At 44.2% G+C, this 23436-nt stretch overlaps 1 protein-coding gene across 20 annotated transcripts in view; it reads left to right on the top strand.

Annotated features, from left to right (window-relative positions):
* CLASRP (CLK4 associating serine/arginine rich protein) overlaps nt 1-23436 on the top strand; it is a 739455-nt gene that overhangs the window by 78551 nt on the left and 637468 nt on the right. For all 20 annotated transcript variants that reach the window (XM_078660953.1, XM_078660959.1, XM_078660947.1 and 17 more), the window contains one exon: nt 115-195. The gene's annotated coding sequence lies outside the window, so the exon portion shown is untranslated. The remainder of the gene's footprint in view (nt 1-114; nt 196-23436) is intronic.

Here is a 23436-nt window from a genome sequence, read left to right as displayed (position 1 = left end):
AGGTGTGTAACTTTCTAAATTTCTACCTTTCAACCCATTGTCAACAGCATAGTATAAACGAATTAATCCTTTTTAATTATATGTTAATCTGCTAACAGTATATTTTCCATCTAGGCTACCAACAAAGACGTCTTATCAAAACCTTCCTGAAAGGCCACAGAACCATGCAACAAGGCACACACATTCACTTTTAAGGTAAGTCTCGCTATTGCTTGTTGTCACTGATGGTTGGAGTCGAGTTTCAGGTGTATTGTTGTTAAGCTCATAAAGTGACTTCTAAAGCAGCTCAGTAAATCTACTCTCCCGCAGACCACTTCGTCATAAAAGCAGACAGCCTAAAAAACAACTCTTCTTTATAAAAGCAGGCAGTAATTCTAAAAGCAGGCAATAAGCGCTCCCAGCTTTAGATCTCCACTAAGGAAGTTGCGTCCAAAATACAACCTATTTTTATTCTTATTCAACCTGTTAGCAATAAAAGATATGGAAACTGTAAACACACCGGAATCGTCCGCGAACTCTAGTCCTCCCAAAAATACATTAAAGCATAATTTCCCCAACTGCTGCTCTGGGTCAACTAGAGGGTCGTAAGCCAGTTTTTGGTGCGTCATGAAATTCCGGGTCTATATGTAACTATTTTTTTATGTTTAGCCCTGTTTGTGCACCAGTGCAAAGGAGCTGACCGATGTCCCCAAGTCCAGTTTTAAAACTAACCCTTGCAATTATTCCCAAGCAAGACTCCGGATGAAACTTCGAGTGTTTGTTGCTGTTTTTTAATTTACGAAGCCATTTCAATACTGAATGTTCTCACTATAAATGACCATAAACAACTATACCACAAGTGCATGACTTTCACTCATAAATTGAGAAATAAGAATGTGGCCTAACGACTTGAGCTGCTAAGTTTGGATCTTTGGAACCAGGTTTGAGTCCTGGCGTTGGCTCAACGTCCTTTGATTGTGCTTAGACCACTGAATCTACAGTGCTTCTAATCAAATTGATCCGAACTTTTGTAATGTAATCTGGTGCTCATGTAAACGGCTCCAATGTTTTTGGGCTGTGTTCGCTAATTATTTTGTGTGTTATTGTTGTGTGTGTGTGTGTGTGTGTGTGTACATATATATATTTTGCTACAGCATTTGCTAGGTCCTTGTGTTTTGTCGCTCTTACGTGTTCTAAAATCCGTTTTTTAAATTCAAAGATGGTGCTCCCTACATATTTTAACAGACATGGGCACTCCACTATGTATACCATATACTGGGTCTTGCATGTTATTAGCTGACGGATTTCCCAAACTCTGTTGTCAGTCATCTTGATTTCTTTTGTTTGTTTGGCAATTTGACAGACTTTGCACATGTGGCATTTCACAAAGCCCTTCGTGTTGAGCCATGAGCCTTCCTCCTTCTTGGATTTGAAATGGCTATGAATCAGACGTTCTTGGCTCTTCTGTACGTTACTGTTGGGTGTTTCCCTACGACTTATTTTACAGTATTATCCAACTGTAAGATTTTCCAATTTTTCCTTAACGCCAAACCGCCGCGGTGAGGGGCGTTCTGATGAGTGGCCGGGGCTCTCTCGGCCGTTGGCCGACGGCAGCACCAGCAAGGTAGTGCTCCCGTCGGCCGACGGGAGCACGGAAGGGGTTAAGATCCTCACTATTTGTTTACTTTCCAGTGAGTAGTCCGTTATCAGCCGAATTGGATCTTTTTCTGCCATTCAATCCGTTTGTTTCATGGTCAAACATTCTTCTCTGGATTTACTGTTAGTTCTTTCCCAGCATTTCTGTACCGTTTTGATGTTGTATTTTCTTTTTTTGAATCGTTCGGCCGCGTGTGTCCCATGTTTCCTCCATTCTGTGTCTTCGCTGCATAGCTGCCTGATCCTAAGAAATTCCTCATATGGGATAATTGAGATGACAGGTTCCTGGTGGAAGCTTGTAGGTTCCAAAGCTGCATTAGTAGCTGTACTTTTTCTGTGCAGGGTGGTGTGGATCTGATTATTCTTGATATAGATTTCTGTGTCCAAGAATACCACTAGTTTATTACTTATTTCGTAAGTAAATTTCAATCGAGTTACGATGTTGTTTAGCACTTCAAAGTATTCCTGGAATTCTTCTGCTGTTCCGTCCCATATGATCAGCAGATCATCAATAAATAGTTTCCAACTGATGATTTTGTTCAGTGTTCTATCATTCCCTGCACACCACGCTACTTCTTTCTCCCAGCATCCCATGGCTGAACAGGCATAGCTGGGGCTAAAAGAAAACCCCATTGCGGTGCCATTTTTTTGACGATACACTTCCTCCCCAAAGAAAATGATGTTTTTGTTGAGACAGATCTCTATCATTTGTAGGAGCATTGTATTGTGTTCTTTATATTCGATGTTCTGCTCCTGTAGAAAGATGTTACATGCCTCCAGTACAAAATCATTCCCTATGGTGGTATAGAGGGGTATATGACATCCATCGTTATTCATAGGTATGTCTCTTGCCATGGAGTGTTTTGTATTAGCCTCAGTAACTCAGTAGTGCCCTGTATGTAGGAGCTAAGTTGGGTCACGTAAGGCCTCAGGAAATAGTCGATAAAGTTTGCCATGGGTTCTATGAGCGATCCTTTTGCAGACAAAATTGGTCTGCCTGGTGGTCTTTTTTTGATCCTTATATTGTTGCAGTTATAGGGTGGGTTACTGTCAGATATTTACGTTCATATTCATTTATTAGACCATTTTTTTATCCATCCTTGAAATTTCATATCCACCATATCTTTTATTTCCATAGTCTGGTTCTTCTTCAATTTTTCGTTGTAGATATTATTCCACAGTTGGCGATGTGCTTCCAGAACGTATGCTCCTTTTTCCAATATGACGATATTCATGCCCTTGTCTGCCATTTTGATTTCAATCTGGGTGTCATTTGCTAGATTTGTCAGGGCGTCTCTCTCTTGTTTTGTCAGGTTGTCTTTGAAATCCTGACCTTTTAGTTTATATAAATCCTCAATGACGGCTTCTTGAAATAGATCTATTTTATTTCCTGACACTAACTGTGGATAAAATCTGGACTTTGGTTTCTTTCCACTTAGGCCTTCACCTCCTTGCTCGCAGGCTCTGGCTAAAGGGATATCTTCCCCATCCATTCTACTTTCTCTTGACATTGTCCTGCCTCGATCGTGGTTCTTATACCACTTTCTTAGTATATGGTTTGATCCCCCCCAGAGCCCACTTTGTATTACTGCTATTTACTAGGAGATACTGTAACGTACTATGTCTATATCCTTGTAGGAGATACTGTAACGTACTAGATAGTGTTATATAATAAATACATATTTTTATAAATACATTGTGTGGTTCTTTTTCTTTTAATCTATACTGTAAGATTGCATTCTGGTAAAACAAGCTGCTTTACACTTATTCAAGACTAAGCCTGAAGGCTGCTCTCCAACGCTACCTTTTGAATAGCTTTCTAAGGTTGTCTGAGACCTCCTAAATCACTATAAGGGTTGTCTGGACTGGTGCAAGGCGCCCACTTACATTAGTGGACATCCTATACCAGGCACCTTCTCACAGCCAAAATAAAGAATTCCCTTGGGTCAATCTAACTCACAGTCACCTATCGTAAAGTTCATTCAGTATCTCATCCACACTGGTATCACAGTCAAGGATCCCCACAGTTATGACGATAAACACACTAACAATAGGAACTTTAAAATTTTCTAAAAAGGTATGCAAGTTTACTCGTTAATAAGAAAAAGTTAAAAACATGATCATGAGAATGACATTCTTAATCTGTGATCTTTATAAAAAAACAAGTTACAAACAAAGAGACAAAATCAGGTGAATCATATTGAATACATCCAAGTTACTAATTCGTTGGGATCTATTTATAAATTCAGGCAAATATCAAAGGTACTCAGCACAATAGTCCCTCAAATGTAATTAAAAACACTGGCATCAACGCGTTTCGGTGTGCTACCTGATATGCACCACCTTTTTCAAGACAAAAGACGTTTGGCTGTCTCTTAGTGTCTGTCGCAACATTATAAAGACCAGAATTGTCTAAGGAAAATGAGAAAAATACATAATACATGTAAGTATGTTGTCTACGTGCAACATCCTAATAAGCATAGCAGTAAAAATACACATACATGTAAGTATGTTGTCTACGTGCAACATCCTAATAAGCATAGCAGTAAAAATACACATACATGCAAGTATGTTGTCTACGTGCAACATCCTAATAAGCATAGCAGTAAAAATACATTAAATTATCAACACAACATATATTAAAAAAAACATTACAATTAACTTCATAAAAAATAGATAGAATTCCCTACTATGCATATTAGGTACATTGCGACCGACACAGTATCACAATAGTCTCACCGTGTCAACAACATTGTTCCACCATGTTTATATCCATAACTGTATCAAAAGAGGTCCCATTGGGCATCCACCGCCACACATATCTTTCAAAAAGTTAAATCAACTCTCAAACTACATTCAGCAGAAACTCCACCGGTCAGCCTTGAGATAAGACTGAACCCCAATTGTAACCCCTCCGATTCGAATCAACTGATCAGTCATAGCGTTTTATATAGGAGATTGGTCTCCCCATACCTCCTAAGTAGTCAACGTTGGGGTCAGACTTATTATGTAATCCTACCTTCTGGTTAAGCCCTCTCTCTCTGGAATATAGATACAATAGTATTTAAATAATGAGGTGAGGAATCTTCCCTCAGAAGAGGCTTTGATTAGATCTTAGCTAGGTTCATTTCTTAGTTTTGCTTCAAGGCGTAGTAAGTTTCAACAAAAGCGGAGATATCCCCCACCTGTAGGCTTCCCTTTCCCTCGCCACTATAATAGCCTAGTGGTCACAGGATACTGCAATGATCTGGGGAAACATAGGGATTCACTATAAAACCGCTTGAAAATTTATCAAGTACAAATACCATAGTACGACTATTTCGAATTACCTGTATAAATGCAAGAGGTGCCCGGATGTATCACTCTTGGATAGTGTAGTAATAATAGACCTGTGAGCTTGGGCCCCTTATAACTCTTTTTCAGAGAAGATACCTCCCCGATCTGGTTTCCATGTACGGCAAACCTTTTAAGTGAGATAAAAAATAAAAGAATATGTTTCAATGAAGACATCACAACGTATGTCCATAAACTTAAACAACATTGTATGCGCAAACATAGTGCTGACATACAAAGCGCCTGCTTGTTACAGAAGCCACCCTATTTTTATGCTACGTTGTTTAGGGCACATCACGTACCTTCGTGTAGGTGAGAAATGGAGTCTAATGCAGTCCCGGGGCGTCATAAAATCAAAAGCGCCCATGGAATCCGACTTTAAATAGTCACGGTGGGGAAACTAATGACATTCACTTGGCAGCAAAGGATTCTATTCTGTCGACCAACGGTCGCTTCAGAATGACCGAAGCGACTGGAGCCGCTAGATAAAATACCGTAAAGCCTTTTGTAAAGGCTCATATCAAAATAGAGCCGCGGAATAAAGGACCGTAACATCTTATGCAAAGGCTCATGTCAATGTGACATCAATCTTGCCAATGCACTCGGGAAGAGCTAAGATTTATTTAAACAACGGACTAAAGTAAAACAATTCAAGCAATTGTCTACTTTATTCAGATAAATATATTATAATTATTAACTTGCCCGAAATACGTGTGAAATATTACACGAATAAAAGAATCGTAAAATAATCTGAACGAGGTATGGGCCAGTCTTAAATAATATTCTAAGATTCAATAGCTAACCATATCTGACTAGCAAGACGAAAAGCGAGAAAATAATTCGCAATAAGCTAGAATATTAAAGCTGACATCTACTTTCAATATTTATAATAATTCAATATTGTGGTCAGACTGTGTATTTCTAAAATGACACTAAGTGTCCCTGCTGTGCCCAATTTTCATTCCTGTTGACTATTAATATTGACTGGAAATGGTTCCACACTGTACTTATATAGGCCACGTTAATAATCGAGGTGTACATATAAATAAAGGCTCGTATGCATGCTAGAATTTATTACGTATCATCAAGTGGTGGAGGGAGGAAGAGTAGAGATCCTTTCAATCTCCTTTCAGTAATTCTAAATCAATATAAAAAGGATCACTGGTCCTGCATAACCAAGTTCTGCAGGTAGGTAAGTAGGTGTCTCCCAAATAAAAGACCCTCATACACGTGTTTTTACAGAGTTGCGTAGCGGTATATGATGTGTCCCCGCTCTTTTTTTTAACACGTGTTCGTGCGTAATCCTTGGGTCAGTTTTTTGTTTGCACCCTCCGCCAGGAGGTTTTACCTTTGGTTAAAACAGTAGTGATAGTGAATAGTGAAGAGTGAGGTAGGGCGTTAAAATTACCCGGACAGCCAGGGATTTAACTTTAATATATCTGGATTCGGGTAAGAAGTTGTAGTTGTGCAGCTATGGAATTATTTAGGAATTCTAGCGCACTGGTTAGGTGAGGTTAAAAGTGGTCGACATGTTTCAGCCTTGGTTGCCAAATGGTCAGTAGGCTTTCTTCAGGACCATAAAGTGATTAGGTGAAGGTGAAGAAAAAGGTAAACTTATAACCTGATTCGTTTTACAGTAGTAGGTCACATTGTACCTCTACGTTACAAAAGCATTGCCTCTTCGGGGACCGTGGCAGGTAGGGGGGAGGCTTCACTTTAGCCTTCAAACACCCTTCTTGCAGCATGTGCTGTCTCAGCCCCTGGTGACCCGGAATCCAATTTATTACGCCTCGAATAACACCTACATGATCATGAAAAACATTGACCTATGTGGTACAAGCCCACGTATTAATTCCTGTAGAAGATAGTGCATGGCAGAGTCGACTCACCACAAAGTCCAACCGGCCGGACGGTTTTCATTAGGGGAAAGATACTCCAAACCATACATATAGCTGTTAATCAAAAACTGAAGTGTAATCACAAACTGCTACAGTGATTTACCAAAATACCTCTGCACTAAAAACACTACATTCATTTAATTTATTAATCGCTCCCAATCCTCTCTCGAGTTCAACCCCTTCCTAACTGAATTGAAGATGGATATATACCATTGTTCTTGTTGCTTCTCACAACTCCATTCTACGGTATTCCACTCTACAACACACTATGCCACTCCAGCCTAATCTATTCTGCTGTACCCCACTACAGTGTAGCTCACTTTACTCTTCGCCACTCCACTCTACCCAATCCAGTGTACCCTATTCCACTGTAAGCCACTTCAGTGTATGCTTCTCCACTCTGCCACTCTAAGCTATTCCACTATACACCACTACACTCAAACCCACTACTCTCTACGATAGTTCACTTTGCAACAGGTCACTTTGTGCCCCTATATGCCACGCCAATTTATGGCACTTCAGTCATGCCACTCCACTGTTTCCATGTAAGACACTCCCACTTTACCCTATTCCACTGTACTCCACTCGCTACACACCACTGCAGTTAGTGCTACTCCATTATACGCCATTTCACTCAACAAAACTACTCCATTGAATAGCACTACACTGTACAACAATATACTCCCCACAATGCCTCTGTACGGCACACTACTATACTCTGTAACACTTTAGGGCAGGTCACTCTACTCCACACTACTACACTCCCTGTATGCTGCTCCACCGCAGTTAATATACTTTATTCTATAACACACCACTCCATTGTACTCCACTACTGCGCTCTACACCACTCCACGTTACTCACCTCTATTAAAGTCTATCCCACTTCACCAAACTGTACCTCACTCTTACACCACTACACTGTTCAACACTTTAATCCACTCTGCAATGCTTCACCCCACTTTGATTTTCAACAGCTCACCACTCTACAAAACTTTACTTCACTATATACTACGCCACAGTACTCTAAAACACTCCACTCCACTCATGCTGCGTCACTCCACTGGGCTCCCCTACACTGCATTGTACTCCACTGCTCGGCACTTTACCCCACTCTATGGCACCACTCCACTCTGTCCCACTTGACCACACTTTACTCCACTTTGTGCTACTCCACCCTGCAAGACCCCACTTTACTCCAATCTGTGCCACTATACAACACTATACTTCACTCTATGGCCCTACACCGTACAACCCTCTACTTCACTCTATGCCCAACGTCCCACTCAATGACCCACCATTCCACTGTACTGTACAAAAAAACACTCTGATTTAAACAATTTGCTCAACTCTACACCATGCCTATAAACTCAAATCACTCCACGCCACTGTACTATACAACATGCCACTACACTATATAACAATTTACCTTCCCCAGCCCCACCCCCTCCACTCACCCACCCCTTCACTCTACTCCACCCCACCCCCTTCACTCTACTCCACCCCACCCCCTTCACTCTACTCCACCCCACCCCCTTCACTCTACTCCACCCCCTCCACTCTACTCTACTCCACCCCCTCCACTCTACTCCACCTCCTCCACTCTACTCCACCTCCTCCACCTTTCTACTCCACTGTAAGTAATTCCACTCTACTCCCTGACACTATACAACAGTACACTGTAGGACGCTCTCCTACACTATATTGTACCACACTTCACTCAATGACACTCAATTTAACGACCGTAAACTCAACAATTTCAAACACATTTCTTTTAAAAATAAAAAGCCATTGAAAGTCAATGAAAAAAACTACGTTTGAACCTTTGTTATAGTTAGCAAAACTTTGTTTGAGGTATGTGAGCTGTAGATCACATGTTTTGCTTACTCATGCCATCTAGTGTTGCATCCAGATGTTTGCAAGTTGTTTTTGTCTTTGAAGAAGTCTTTCCATTCACCAAGTACGGTGACTCCTCCTTTCAGTGAAAGTACACATGGCCATTGACTCCATTGTTAGATTTTTTTTTTTTTTTTCCACCATCGGGTCCGGATTTGTATTGCTACGCTCCTGTTCAGAATTATTTCTCGGGTTCCCCTCGGTGCTCAATCCAGTCTTTCCTCAACGGTTTTGTTTCAAACACGTTTCCTACTTCGCGTTTCGATTCGGTCAAGGAAATCTCCATTTCCGAACGGAAAGTTTCATAGGCGGTCTTTGAGCCTAACCGCGTTGTTCCGGCTCTTTGTCAATGGACCAGACTTATTTTAAATTCTGCCCTCGGTGCCATGCCAAGTACCCCTGTACCAACTTGCACCAGGTTTGTAACTTGTGCTGGTCTCCAGAGCACAGGGAACAATACTGCAACAGATGCAATTATTTTCGATCCAAGAACTCTCTCCGAGCTAGTCAGGCTCGACATCGGGAGATGCAGCGTCAGCATATCGACGGCAAACCAGATATCTTCGGCGAAGACTTCGAGCAAGATGACCCTGAGCCCACAGCGGCCGAAGAACAACAGGCCTTCGAAGTGTCAAACTCCGATTCAGAGTGGGAGATAGACGTCAATGGTGTGCCTCAGAGACAGGGTGACATGAGTACTGAAGTAATGTAGACATCTTGCCCCGTCCACCCATCCCTCACAAATCTGAGGCTTCAGCACCACCTCCACCTTCTGGCCAAAGTCTGCACCGAGACCATGTTTCTGACACTCCGCCTCACGGTTCGGCACTGAAACAAACTGTCCAGCCTTATGGCGCGGGACCGAGTCGGCCCAAAGCCACTTCGGAGCTGAAACCTTCCGGTTCGAAGCACAAAGGCGTTTCAGTGCTGAAACCTTTGACACTGAAAACCAGCAACCAACTTTCGGAGCCGAAATAGTCTGCTCCTAAAAGTCTCTCCATCTCAGCTCTGAAAACTTTGGTACAGAAAACCAAAGAAACCCCTTTGACACCTTTCGATCCGGAAATAAACATTGTACTGGTTAAACCGGATCCCTAGCAAAAGAAAGAAAATATTAATACTGACATAGGACATATTCATGCCAAGACACCATTTAAGCACAAGCTTCCTGTTGGTACTAGCCCTTTTCTTCCACTACCATCACCTCCTCCCTCCCCAACTTACATCACTCTCCATTATCTCACCATGGGGAGACAATACTGATGAGGGAGACACACATGTTCCAGTGGATCCATGAACTGATTATACAATTGATCCTCCAAAGGATAATGATCCTGACCTTTACCCTGCCAAGCCATCTCCACCTGATGATAATTTCTCTTATCAAGAACTCATTGCCAGGTCTGCACAATACCATGGGGTGGAGCTCCATGAAGACTCCTTAGAAGAGGACTTTCTATTTGAGACTTGAGGATCCACACACAGGTCGAGCCACACACTCCCTAACCTTAAAGGTATGATGAGGCACAGACGAGATTTTTCAAGACCCTGTACGTGCACGAGTCCTCACTCCTAGATTCGATAAGAAATTTAAACCTTCCGCAACAGACCCAGTATTTATTAAAGGACCGTTACCGCTGGATTCTTTAGTTGTATCTAACGCTTGTAAGCGAGCTAATTCTCAAAACTTCGGGAGATGCCCCTCCTCCAGATAAAGGGTGGAAACTCATTGATGCTTCTGGCAAACGTATAGTTGCACAAGCGGCCAAATCATTGTCTCATTGCTAACATACAGGGCCTTCTTGCCAGATACGATGCGGTGTACTGGTACAAAATGGAACAACTACTACAATTTCTCCCAGAGGAGCATAAAGCCAAATCTCAAGATTTAGTCCAAGAAGGAAAATTAATTTCCAACTCTTCATAAGGTGTGCTTTAGAGCTGCTGACACCATAGCTAGGGAGGTAAATACTAGCATTTTACTCAGGAGGCATGCCTGGTTACGGATTTCTTCGTTTAAGCCTGAAATCCATCAATTCGAAATACACCTTTTGACAAACATAATCTTTTTGGCCCTGAAGTTGATCAAGCGCTAGAAAAAAGGAAACTGAAGTTTCCAACTCTATGGGAGCACTTCAGTCTCCTTCAAACAGAGGTTTCTTTCGGCACATCTTTTCCCAAGGAGGGTCTAAGTCAACAACCGCAAATCAAAACACTTCCCCCTACAAGGAAAACAACCAATCCTCTTCTCCAAAAGGATTTTTCAGAGGAGGTTATAGGGGAAACGGTTCCAAAGGTAGGGGTGAAAACACCACACCCAGTAACTCCCTTCTCCCTTCTAAGCAGTGACTTCCCCTCCCTTCCCTCCGATTATTCCACAATCGTCGGAAGAATACTTTTATTTATTTTTTAAACTTTATTTTCAAGTTTTCTGACAAATTGTAGAACACATTACATAAGAACAATGACTTGATGTTACACCACTCTGTCGCTTCCACATTATACCACTAATAATACCGCTCGGTCATCCCAGCAATTGATAAGTACACAAAATGTAGTAACAGGTCTCTGCGAAGTTCACATGAAATAATACGACGTCAGACAATAAATAATACATAAATTACCTTGGGCTCCGGATCAGGGTCATACCTCATGCACATCTAGTGTCAAAACCCACTAAGCATCACACAGTTCACCATTAGCCCCCCCTACACGGAGGTATTCCAGCAGTGGCCCCCAGCTATCCTTGGGCTTGGATGCCAGCGGCAACAACTCAGCATAGGGGACGCTTTGCTCTTGACAGTATATCATATCCGCCAACCATTCCTTGAATTTCGGAGCACGTCCTCTACCCCACCTGCATGCTACCCTGCATTTGGCTAGTAATAGAGAAAAAGAAACACCTTTTCTGTACTTAAGAGGAACCTGCGCTGTATATCCCAGTAGCGCTAAGATCGGATGTCGCTCCAGGACCTGATCAATCATTGTGCCCAGAGCTGCCAGAACCTGCTCCCAGTACTCCTGTATGAGTGGACACTCCCACGCTAAGTGAAGAAATCCTGCCCCGTGTGTTTAATACGTAAGCACCTGTCATCATCCGTTATTTTAAACCGCACCTTCCTTGCAGGCGTGTAGTACATTCTATGCAGATACTTATAGTGTATAACGCGTAACCTGCAACTGGATGAAATCTGTGCCGTCTGCATACAACAATAGCGCCATTGCTCATCAGTGATCTCACAGTCCATCTCCTCCCCCCAGTGCAGTCGGGACCTAGTCTCTATCCCTACTCCGTGTGCGTATGCTGGCATATAACCTGGATACCAAATGCTTCCCATCCGGGGAGCTTAACATGAGGTGTAGGGGAATAAGGCATGCCGGCTCTCGTGGGAAGTCGGGGAGAATAGCCCGCTACCCCTGTCGAAGCCAAATGTATAGGAACGTGTCCAAGGGCGTGGGTTGTATACCCGACAATAAATGGTCCAAAGTACGAAACACCCCTTCATGAAAAAGATCCCCCCAGGTAGCGACGTGAACACGTGTACAAAGATTCTGAAAACCTTTCTACTGCAACAACGAAAGATCCGGATGATAAGACAATGGAAACTGGGGAGAATAAATAAGAGACACATCAAGCAAAGCCGCAATGCTATGCCAAGCATCCACAGTGCTCGTAACAGTGGTAGGTGGCGTCGCCCGTCTGCTAGCAGGCCCAACTATTGCACCACTCAAGGGTGTAGGGGCAGCAAGCAAGTCCTCAGCTGCGACTTGCGGCATGTAGCGAGGAGGGTGTACCCAGTAATAGGCATAATGCGCGCGTGCACTTAAAAAATAGAGTTTGAAGTCGGTAATATCAAACCCTCCCTATTCATAAGGCCGGGTCAATGGTGACCATCCGAGTCTTGCCTGTTTGCCCCCCCCTAACAACCGAAGCAGTTCAGTGCGCAGTGTTTTAAAGAAAAACCGCCCTGGATCGTAAGGAATATTAAGAAATAAGTAAAGAAATTGGGGCAAGATAACCATCTTGATAAGAGACGCTCTCCCTGCAAGAGACAAAGGTAATGATATCCATCGAGTGACATTGGCGTTAAGCTATGTGATGGCCGTGCCGTAATTAGCACGTATAGTTTCGTCCTTATCCTGAGTGACCTGTATACCAAGATAGCGCAGCTCTGAGCCACACCACTCTATCGGGAAGTCTAATGAGAACTGCCGCACCGCCGGGGTGAGAGGAAAAACCTGCGACTTCCCCCAATTGATGCTAACACCAGATAACCGACCAAATTTTATAAACTCACGCAAGATGGGGTTAATATTTTGTTGTGGGTCTCTGGCATACAGGGTAATGTCGTCCGCATACAGCGAAACTAATATTTGTTGCAGGCAACACCGTAATGCCTTGTCCCGATGTATCTGCCGCAGCCTGCAAGCCAAGGGCTCCACCGCTAGAGCAAATAGGAGCGGTGATAACGGACACCCCTGCCGGGTGCCCCTAGAAACGGTAATAGGGCGGGACAGATGACCAAAAACCAGCACTCGAGCCGTGGGGTTATGATATAATAACTCGATCCAGGAGAGGTATACCTCTGGAAAACCCATATTGCGCAGCACTCCGAAGAGATAATCCCACTCCACCGAGTCAAATGCTTTTGTTGCATCAAGAAAAACAGCAGCGAGTGGGAGCTCCGGCGCTACATTCTGGAGCAATGCAAATAGGGTCCTAAGGTTATGGGAGGTCGCTCTACCTGGCACGAACCCCGACTGGTCGGGAAGCACCAATTTATCAAGTAAAAGCTATAATCTATTTGCCAATACCGTAGCCATTATTTTAGTGTCACAATTCATCAGCGACAACGGCCTATTAGTCACAGGACTCTGGGGGTTTACCCGGTTTCAATAAGGAGGTAACTATCGCCTCCCTCATGGAAGCAGGAAGAGTGACTAGCTCAAGGGACTCTTCATAAACCTCCTTCAACACCGGCGCCATAATATCGACATAGGCCTTGTAAAATTCTGCCGGGAGGCCGTCAGAACCCGGCGCCTTCCCATTCTGGAGTTGCATTATGGCGTCCTTAATTTCATCCAATTCAAAACGAAGGCTAAGAAGCTTCTGCTGTGTGTTCCCCAGCCAGCCGAGCGCACCATCTTCCGTAAAAGCCTCCAAATCCATAACATCCTTCCTCTGAGTGGTGTACAGGGTCGTGTAGTGCGTGACAAATGTCTCTAGTATTTGTAATGATTCCCTATATGTCTCTCCACTGGGTCCCTGTATTTCCAACACGTGGGTATTAGAGCAAGAACTTCTAGCTAGTGCAGCCAGTACCTTCCCCGGCCGGTCCCCTCTCCATACTTGCCGCTGTCCACTATTTCCCCCTAAACTTCACCTCCCTGTGCGCAGCCTCTTCATATTCAGTCAAGAGTGTGCGAAAAGCTGTGTGCACCTGACCTACTTCCCCCCCCCCTCCCCATCCTCCTCTCCAACCCCTTCAAATCCCGTTCCAGCTTACGCACTGTATCCTGTATGCGCCGCAGCAGCCCAAAGCTCTTTGAGATGCAGTGCCCTCGCATCGTTACTTTAAACGCCTCCCATACCACCTCAACACTGTCCACCGACCCTTTATTTCGAACGAAAAAATCTTTAATTTCCTTACCCAGTTCAGCCCGAAAAACCGTATCCAGGAGAGCCGTAGGCTGAAGCTGCCAGCGTGGGTGAGGTCTATCATACCCCGGAACAGTCAGTGAGATCTTAACTGGACAATAGTCTGAGAAAGTCTGAGCTAAATGTGTCATGCTCCCAATGGCCAACCCTAGCTCCCGTGTAACCAGACAGTAATCAATGCACACCCATGTCCCCTTATAGGACGTATAATGCATCCACTCGTTGTGCAGCATGCAGATGTCTCCAGCTGTCTATCAACCCACCCTCCAGAGGTATATCCTACAGAACCTCCCGTGCCCTAGTGTAATGTTGTGGCCCACCGTTGGACCTATCCAACTGCGGATTCAACGCCACATTGAAATCACCCCCCAAATAACAATTCAGCAAAAAATTCCGGGAAATCCACATTTGGTCCATAGCAGTTCGCGAGTGTAACGGTATCCCGTCCCAATCTCCCCCAAAGGATGGTGTACCTGCCCTGGGGATCCTCCACCTCCCCCATCCTCTCAAAGCTCACTAGTTTACTGCAGAGTATTGCTGTGCCTGGGGCATAGGAAGAGTAGGAGACGAACGCCCGACAGCTCGCCCAACGGCTAGCGAATGTGTTCCCCACACCCGGCGCAATGTGAGTGTCCTGTAGGAAAGCAATTTGAATCTGGTGCTTATCGAGGTTAGCTCGCACCTGCCTTCTCTTTCTGGGATCCCCAAGGCCCCTAACGTTCCATGAAATGTTTCTAAGTGTATCAAACCCTGTCTGAGCCATTAAACAGAAAAGTCAATCTCCAAGCATTCTGCAGTACATGTAAACATTTCCTGACCTGCGTACATGACCAAGCATAGATATCTCCAGCGACTAGCATTGTGACAACATCATGACAATGATTCTAACTTGCCCCAAGCCCTGGTGCTCCTCGATCTGTCCGCTGCGTTTGACATGGTCGACCATGCCATCCTTCTCGACCGTGTCGGCGCAGCGGGCGTTCGGGGCACTGCCCTCTCTTGGCTCGCCTCCTTTCTTAAAGATCGAACTCAGGTGGTTCATCTCTCCTGCTACTCTGCCCCCTCCCGCTTGGTCCCCTGTGGAGTTCCCCAAGGCTCCTCTTTGTCCCCTCTTCTTTTCAACCTTTATATCCGTCCTCTTATTCTTTCCCTTCTTGATATGGGGGTCTCCGTGTACAACTACGCGGATGACCTCCAGCTTGTTTTTGATCTTTCCTCTCCCTTGCACTCCCCACCCAAATTCCACTCCACCCTGGTCTTTATTTCAGATTGGATGAATCGGAACCAACTGAAGCTTAATCTGGACAAGACGGAGTTGGTCCTGACTGGCTCTTCCCCCTCCCCTTGGTCGACTGCCTTTTGGTCTTCCATCCCTGGCCCCCCCACCTTTACCAGCGGCCTCGGCAAAGACTTTGGGCATTAGAGTCAGTCGGGACCTCTCTATGCATGCCCAGATCAGCTCGGTTGTCTCCTCCTGTTTTCTTTCTCTCCGAATCATCCGAAAGGTGTCTTGTTTCTTTTCTTCTGACGCCCTTAAGCTCATTATCCTGGCCATGATTCTTTCCCGTCTCGATTACGGGAACAGCCTGTACGTGGGCATTCAAGTGTATGAACTTTGCCGCCTACAGGCTGTTCAGAATCAGGCCGCCCGCCTTATCCTTCACCTCCCAAAATCTTCCCACATTACCCCCGTTCTGAAAACACTTCATTGGCTCCCCATCTCTCAGAGATCCCTCTTTAAGATGGGCTGTCTGGTTTTCATGGCTCGAGCCCGCATCGGCCCAGCCTTTATTAACTCTCTCATCACTCCCTATACCCCCAACCGTTCCCTCCGTTCCTCTAATCAGTTCCTCTCCAATGTACCTCGGTTCCGTAGATCCAAAACCGGAGGCACCAGATTCTCTGTTTTGGGTCCCTCTTTTTGGAACAGTCTCCCTCTACCAATCGGATCCATCACTGTTTATTCCCAATTCCGTAAGGCCCTAAAAACCCATTTGTTTTCTATTGCTTACTCCTGCTAAACAGTTCTGGCTTCCCCTATCTCCCTCAGTTTTTCACCTCTAGCGCCAGGAAGCCGCTTGGTCACAGTGCGCTTTATTAAGAACCTTTTCATTTCATTTCATTTCATTTCATTTCAATGAACTCCCCCTTCTATCCCACCCCCTCCCACTGAAACATCCCTATCATGCCAGAAGTACATACTCCACCCCCCACCCATCCCCAGAACTGTTGCTCAGAGAGGCCAACCGGGCCCAAGTCATCATCCCAAACTGTGAAGGGAGACCACTGAGAGGTGTCAGAAACCATAGCAACCAACAAGGGGGTATTCCCAGGTGGGGAATGCATCTAGGTGGTTCACAAACACCTCTTGCCATCCCAGAAGCCACGTCGAATGACATGACTTACAAGGTCCGACCCGAGGGTGATCTGCATTACAGGTGACTCTCACGCCTTTTACACTCTCTGCAATCCAATGACCACGTAGCGGACATGGAAACGATCACCCTCTACCAGTCCATCACCTTCGAGACTACTAGTCAACATAGCAATACACAATGAGTCTATGCATACAGTAAAAGAGCTAGATTAAAAAGAGAAAAAAAAAACTCATTCCTCGTCCGGAGGCTGTGATTCAGGAGAGTCCTCCAGGTCTCGTGACTGCCTTTGCCGCTTCTTGAGGTGCTTGAAGTAATCCTCTACCTGCTGCGGAGTCGTAAAGAATTTGTGTCCCTTGATGAGTGATACGCAGGCGAGCAGGGTACAGCAGACCATAGTCTATCTGAGCTTGATGAAGCTTTTGCTTTACTCCCAAAAAATGTCGACGTTCCTCCTGAACATGAATTGTAAAATCCGGAAACATTGTGGAATTGATGCCATCATATGTCAGTTGCTTAGTCTCCCGAGCAACTTGCAGAGCAAGATCTCTATCACGGTAGTTCAGAAGACGTGCGATGACAGGCCTGGGCGGGCAACCCGGGGAGGGGGGGGGGTTGGGGGGGGGTCTCGCTACTAAACTACCGGTTCTCCCTCTCTACCACAAATTGAAAGGTAGGCTTATCCGCCCCGACCACAACCGTAAGCAATTTTTCAATGTACTCCTCCATTCGCCCGGTGCCTGTGCTATCGTCGGAAGAATACTGCAACATTTTTGGGAATCTATAACAACCGACAAACGGGTGCTTGGAATTATCCAACATAGTTATTGCCTGGAACTTACCACCAATCCTCCAAATTTTCCACCTCGTTTTAACAAAGAGTTACCAGACCATCTCCTATTGCTTGAAGAAGAGGTGCCATCTCTCTTACTGAAAGCAGCTCTAGAGCCAGTTCCACTATAGTACCAAGGGTCAGGAGTCTATCCTCTCTATTTTCTGATCCCCAAAAAGGACGGGTCACTTAGTGCTGTTCTAGATCCGAGAGAGTTGAACTGATGCATACTGTCTGTCAGAGCACTTTCACATGGTGACCCTTCAACAGGTACTTCTTCTACAGCAAGACGATTTTATGTTTACTCTAGACTTAAAAGACTCATTTTCACATTCCAATTCACCCAGCTCATTGCAAATACCTCAGATTTGTGATGGCAGGCATTAGCAGTTCAAAGTACTTGGGTTTGGAGTCACCACTGCTCGACGTTTATATGTCCCCCCTTGAGGACATTATCACTCCCTTCGGTGTCAAAACAGTAATGTACGCTGACGACACTCAGCTGGTGGTTTCCATCAACCAATCAAACACCAGCCTAGGAAATCTCTCCAGGTGTCTAGAAAGAGTCTCCCAATGGATGTGTGACTCCCGACTTAAACTGAATGGAGACAAATCGGAGATCCTTCTCCTAGGTAATCCTAACAAACTCCCAACTAACCTCTCGTGGCCACCCTGCATGGGAACTCACCCAACCCCAAAAACCGAGGTCAAAAGTCTAGGCATTTGGATTGACCAGGACCTTAACTTTAAAACTCAGGCCAGAAAAACTTCAGGGACCTGCCTTGGCCTTATTCGCATGTCCCGAAAGATCCTCCACCTGATCCCCTTCCAGTCTAGGAAGCTACTGATGCAGGGCCTGGTTAACTCCAGGTTAGACTACGGTAACGCCTTGTACCTGGGAGCCCCGGCATCAGTCGTTCAAAGACTGCAGGTGGCTCAGAACGCGGCAGCTAGAATCCTAACTGGAACCAAAGCTAGATGCTCGGCGAAACCAGCTCTCAAAAGCCTTCACTGGCTTCCAGTGAAAGAGCGAATCACCTTTAAAACGCTGTGCATCTCCCACAAGATAATGCACGATAAAGGCCCCCCAATCCTCCGATCCCTTATGAAACCCCACCAGTCCATCAAAAACCTGAGATCTGACTCTCTCGCCCTTGCAAGTATCCCTAGAATAAAAAAGTCCAGATCCGGCGGCCGCTTGTTTGCATACAACGCACCAAAACTATGGAACACCCTCCCAGTAGCCATGAGGAGAGAACACAACCTCCTCTCCTTTCGTAAACAATTAAAATCCTGGCTCTTCCCTTAAATCCACCCCCCTCCCCTTGGAATACTTGGTCTTGTTAGCGCTGGGATGCCCGAGGGTAGCTATGCGCTCTACAAATCTCTACTCAAACTCACTGCACCCAGAGTATTCACCAAATGTCTAGCAGTAGTAGCTGCTCATCTCAGAGGACAATGTATTCATGTCTTCCCCTAACTAGACGACTTACTCATCAAAGCCAGCACTTACCAAACCTGTCTGCAACACACTCAGACAACAATATACTTACTTCATCAATTAGGCTTCACCCTCAATGCACAAAAGTCTTGCCTGTGTCCTGCACAGATGCAGTTTTATCTAGGAGCTACTATCAACACTCTAAAAGCTCTAACCTCTCCCAATGCAGCCAGAATTAACAAGATTCATTCTTTGATACTAGAGTTTCAGCCCAATCAAAATTTCCAGCCAGAGTTTTCAAGTCCTGCAATTGCTAGGAATGATGGCTTCCCGCATCACGATTGTGCCTCATGCAAGGCTTCACATGCGTCCTCTACAAGAATGTCTAGCGAGTCAGTGGAATCAATCACAGGGTCAATTAACCAATCTAGTGTTGGTAAACGGCCGCACTCCTTGCTCTCTGCAGTGGTGGAACCCACAAAACGTATTAAAAGGGCGGCCCTTCATAGACCCTATTCCACAGATTGTGCTAACAGACTCATCTCTCACCGGTCAGGGTGCCCATCTCCAACATTACATAATCCAGGGTCTGTGGAGTGACAGTCACAAAAGTCTTCACATCAACTACCTAGAACTTCGGGCAGTGTTCCTAGCACTCAAAGCTTTTCAGGCTCACCTCATAGGCAAAGCTGTCTTAGTCCACACAGACACGACAGCAATGTACTATGTACAAAAACAGGGGGGGGGGGGACACACTCTCCCAACTGTCACGCCTCTCACAGAACATTTGGAACTGGGCAGATTATCATAACATCTATCTCCTACCAGAACACCTTGCAGGAGTAAACAAATGGATTGCCGACTTCCTCAACAGACAGAGGTAGCAAGTTCATTAGTGGGAACTTCATCCCCAAGTCCTTCTTCCTTGCTTCCAACAATGGGGATTTCCATTGATCCAGCGCTCTTACCAAAATTTTGCATAAATGACTCTACCTACTACCATCAAACTTACCATACAATACTAGGCCCATATCAACAACAGAGCGACTGAATCATGAGGCGATTAGATCTAAATATGTTGTTTAAACTATCCACAATAAACAAGACCAGCTTGTCATTTAGTAAGTTTATTTAAACATATTCATGAAAACTTAGGTTTTGGAACTTTATTAAACAAGCATTAGAAAATGTCATAAAGAAAAGTTTATTCAGCATTAAAAAAAAGAGCTTAATTCAAGAAATATTATTCATTAGCAGAAATAAGTGAAAATAAGCTTTTCCAAATCCTAACTATTTCTCTGTCTCTACCCTCATCGCCTGAAAACAAAGTTTTTATCAAAGACTCCTTTCCTTGCGTGCATTCGTCCATCAGCAGAACACGACCCTCTGGAATCAAAAAGCGTAAGCCAAAAGTCTGCTCTTTGGGCTAATTCTTATACCCAAAAAATAAGCTAAACTAACTATTTTCACATTCCAACAGCTGAATTCTGGCTCTCCATTGGCTGAGCCACCTCATGCCACAGCAAATTGTGACATCTCCCACTTCATGTCCAGGCCTTTTCACTAACCCATTGTTCATGCACAGAGTCCTGGCGACACTTCCTTAGGCTGCTACATTTTGTATCAAAGATGTTAATTTAATACAAAAATGTCACGGCTCTTCCTTTCAACCTTGAGCTTGTCCGTTCTGAACTTCTCGTGGCACAATAGCAAACCTCTCCACAGAGTGCCTTTAGCAGTTCTTTTCAAAACTTTTCAAAATAAAAGTTCATGGTTTCTCATCATTTTCAAAAAATACGTTTTCTCTTGTGACTTTATCAACAGGCCTCTTTTTCAGAAAGCGTCCATTTTCTGCGCCACCTTTTTCTTGCGTCACTTTTTAACGTGTAATATTTTTCTCTGCAGCCAACTCTAAGCTCCATTTGAAGAACTATTATTTAAACAAACAAAAAACATCAATTAATTAATGAATTGACATTTGTTCTGTTACCCACCCACCTTTGTTAATAATTACCCATTAATCTATGTTACCTAGCAGTAGCAAACAAAGCAACAAACAGATTCATGCAACATTTAAGACCCTTCACAACACGGTTTTCGGGCAGAGCACAGCACGGAATCTGCCCTGATTAAATCAGTGGAGGATATCAGGCAGGTGATGGACGCAGGAGGCAGAGCGGCCCTGATCCTGCTGGATCTTTCCGCGGCCTTCGATACGGTCCACCACAAAAGGTTGGTGGACCGGTTGAGGGCCTGTGGAATCCAGGGAAAGGCACTCAACATCCTACAGGCCTTTCTAGAAGGCAGAACCCAGATGGTGGCCCTAGGAGATTACGAATCCCACCTGTTTGTGCTGCCTTGTGGAGTCCCTCAGGGGTCTTCGCTTAGCCCTACCCTTTTTAATGTCTATGTTGCATCCCTGGCCCCGGTGATACGTTCATTTGGCTTTCACCTCACAGCATATGCGGACGACACTCAGATTGTGGTGTCTCTCTTACCAGGAAATGTTGAAGATACAGCAGACAGATTTAAAAGCTGCATGCGTGAGGTGGAATGCTGGATGGCACAAAACTGCCTTAAACTTAATTCCTCGAAAACAGAAGTACTGCTCTTCGGAGCCACGGATAACTTCTGGTCCCCGAGCTGGTGGCCAGATGAAATGGGCCCTCTCCCCACCCCGGTGGACAAAGTAAAAAACCTGGGCATTTTGGTGGACAATTCCTTGTCCTTTAAACCCCAGGTTAACGCACTTTCCTCCTCTTTGCATTATGTGCTTAAAACTATCAGAAAAATTCTTCCTTATGTGGAGAGGGACCATAGGAAAACCATTGTTACAGGTCTAGCTCTCTCCCGCTTAGACTACTGTAACAGCCTGATGCTAAATGCCCAGCAGAGCGTCCTTAATAAATTACAACTACTACAGAACGCAGCTGACCGCCTGATCACTGACACCCCCAAATTCGCATCTATCAGTCAAGACTTGGTGACTCTACACTGGCTACCCATCCGTAAGCGAATTGTTTTTAAGGCACTATGCATAGTTTTTAAAGCCCTACATGAAATGGGCCCCAGATATATGAAACTGCTCTTTCGATGGCATATACCGGCAAGAACACTGAGATCAGGGGAACAGGCCCTGGTCACGGTCCCCAGAATTAAAAGAGCTCGCTGGGGAGGCAGAAGCTTCTCCCTTGGGGCTGCCGAGGCCTGGAATAAACTTCCGCTTAGGCTTAGACAATCCCAGGACCTGATGCTATTCAGGAGAGAGCTCAAAACCTGGCTTTTCACCCACTAAGCGCACCCACTCATCTTAGCACCAGCAGCTAGCGCCAGGACACCTCCGGGTAACAGAGCGCTCTACAAATGCGAAAATAAAATAAAATAATAAAATACAAAAGACAAAACATGAGCACACAGAAAATAAGCACATGCCATTATTTAAAACAGCCGCATTTAATTCTGACAATCACAATAGACAGGATTAATTTATTATTTTCACACACATGCACATGCAACATAATGCACATTTATGAGCACATATATTAGTTTCCCGCGTGTTCATGATAATGCAACTTTTACTCTAGGTTGGTTAATATTTCACACTGCACACATTATTAATTTATTATTCATTATGGAAGTGTGACTTTGCGAGCTGAAATAAATATATTTCTAAATCTCGCTCCATCAACTCCCTCATCTGGTGATTTCAAAATCACCAAACCACACCCAAAAATTTAGCAAAATTTTATCTTATAGATGAACATGATTCGATTTCACTTGTGTTAGTATTTCTAAAGACTTGTCTCATCAGTTTGTCTGTAATTCTCAATTGAGTTTTACGAAACTCTTTCAGTTCAATCTCCCTTTCCTGTTCCTTCCTGATCTTGTAAATTCTCTTCTTTTCCCTCAGGTATTTCTTTCTCTTGTGTAACATGCAACTAATCTTCAACAAAAGTATCACAAAAACTATAACTAATAAAGGTGTCAGTAATTTGCCAAGAATTGAACCACCAATCTCTTGAAACCAGGTTTTGATTGCCTGAAATCTTTTAGACAGATGTTCAGAAAAATCATCCTCTTCTAAGGGAACAATTTCTCATTGCAGCTCAGTGATTACACCATGTTTGTCTTGCTTTGCTTGTCATATTGACCTTAAACTTCCCCTTGTCCATTCCAAAAGAGAAAATGACAACTAAAACTAACCAAAGCAGAATTATTAGGAGCACACATATCAGAAACATCTTACAACATCTCTTTAAGATGGAACATCTTGAACTGTTATTTACAAAAACATAAGGCATTTTCACTAAGTTTGTAAAAAAAAAAAAAAAAAATTAAATGTCTAAATTCTCTAAATTAAAAATTTCTAA

The sequence above is a fragment of the Lissotriton helveticus genome, chromosome 9, assembly GCF_964261635.1.
Source record: "Lissotriton helveticus chromosome 9, aLisHel1.1, whole genome shotgun sequence".
Lineage (NCBI taxonomy): Eukaryota > Metazoa > Chordata > Amphibia > Caudata > Salamandridae > Lissotriton > Lissotriton helveticus.
This window is presented reverse-complemented; position numbering and strand designations above follow the sequence as displayed.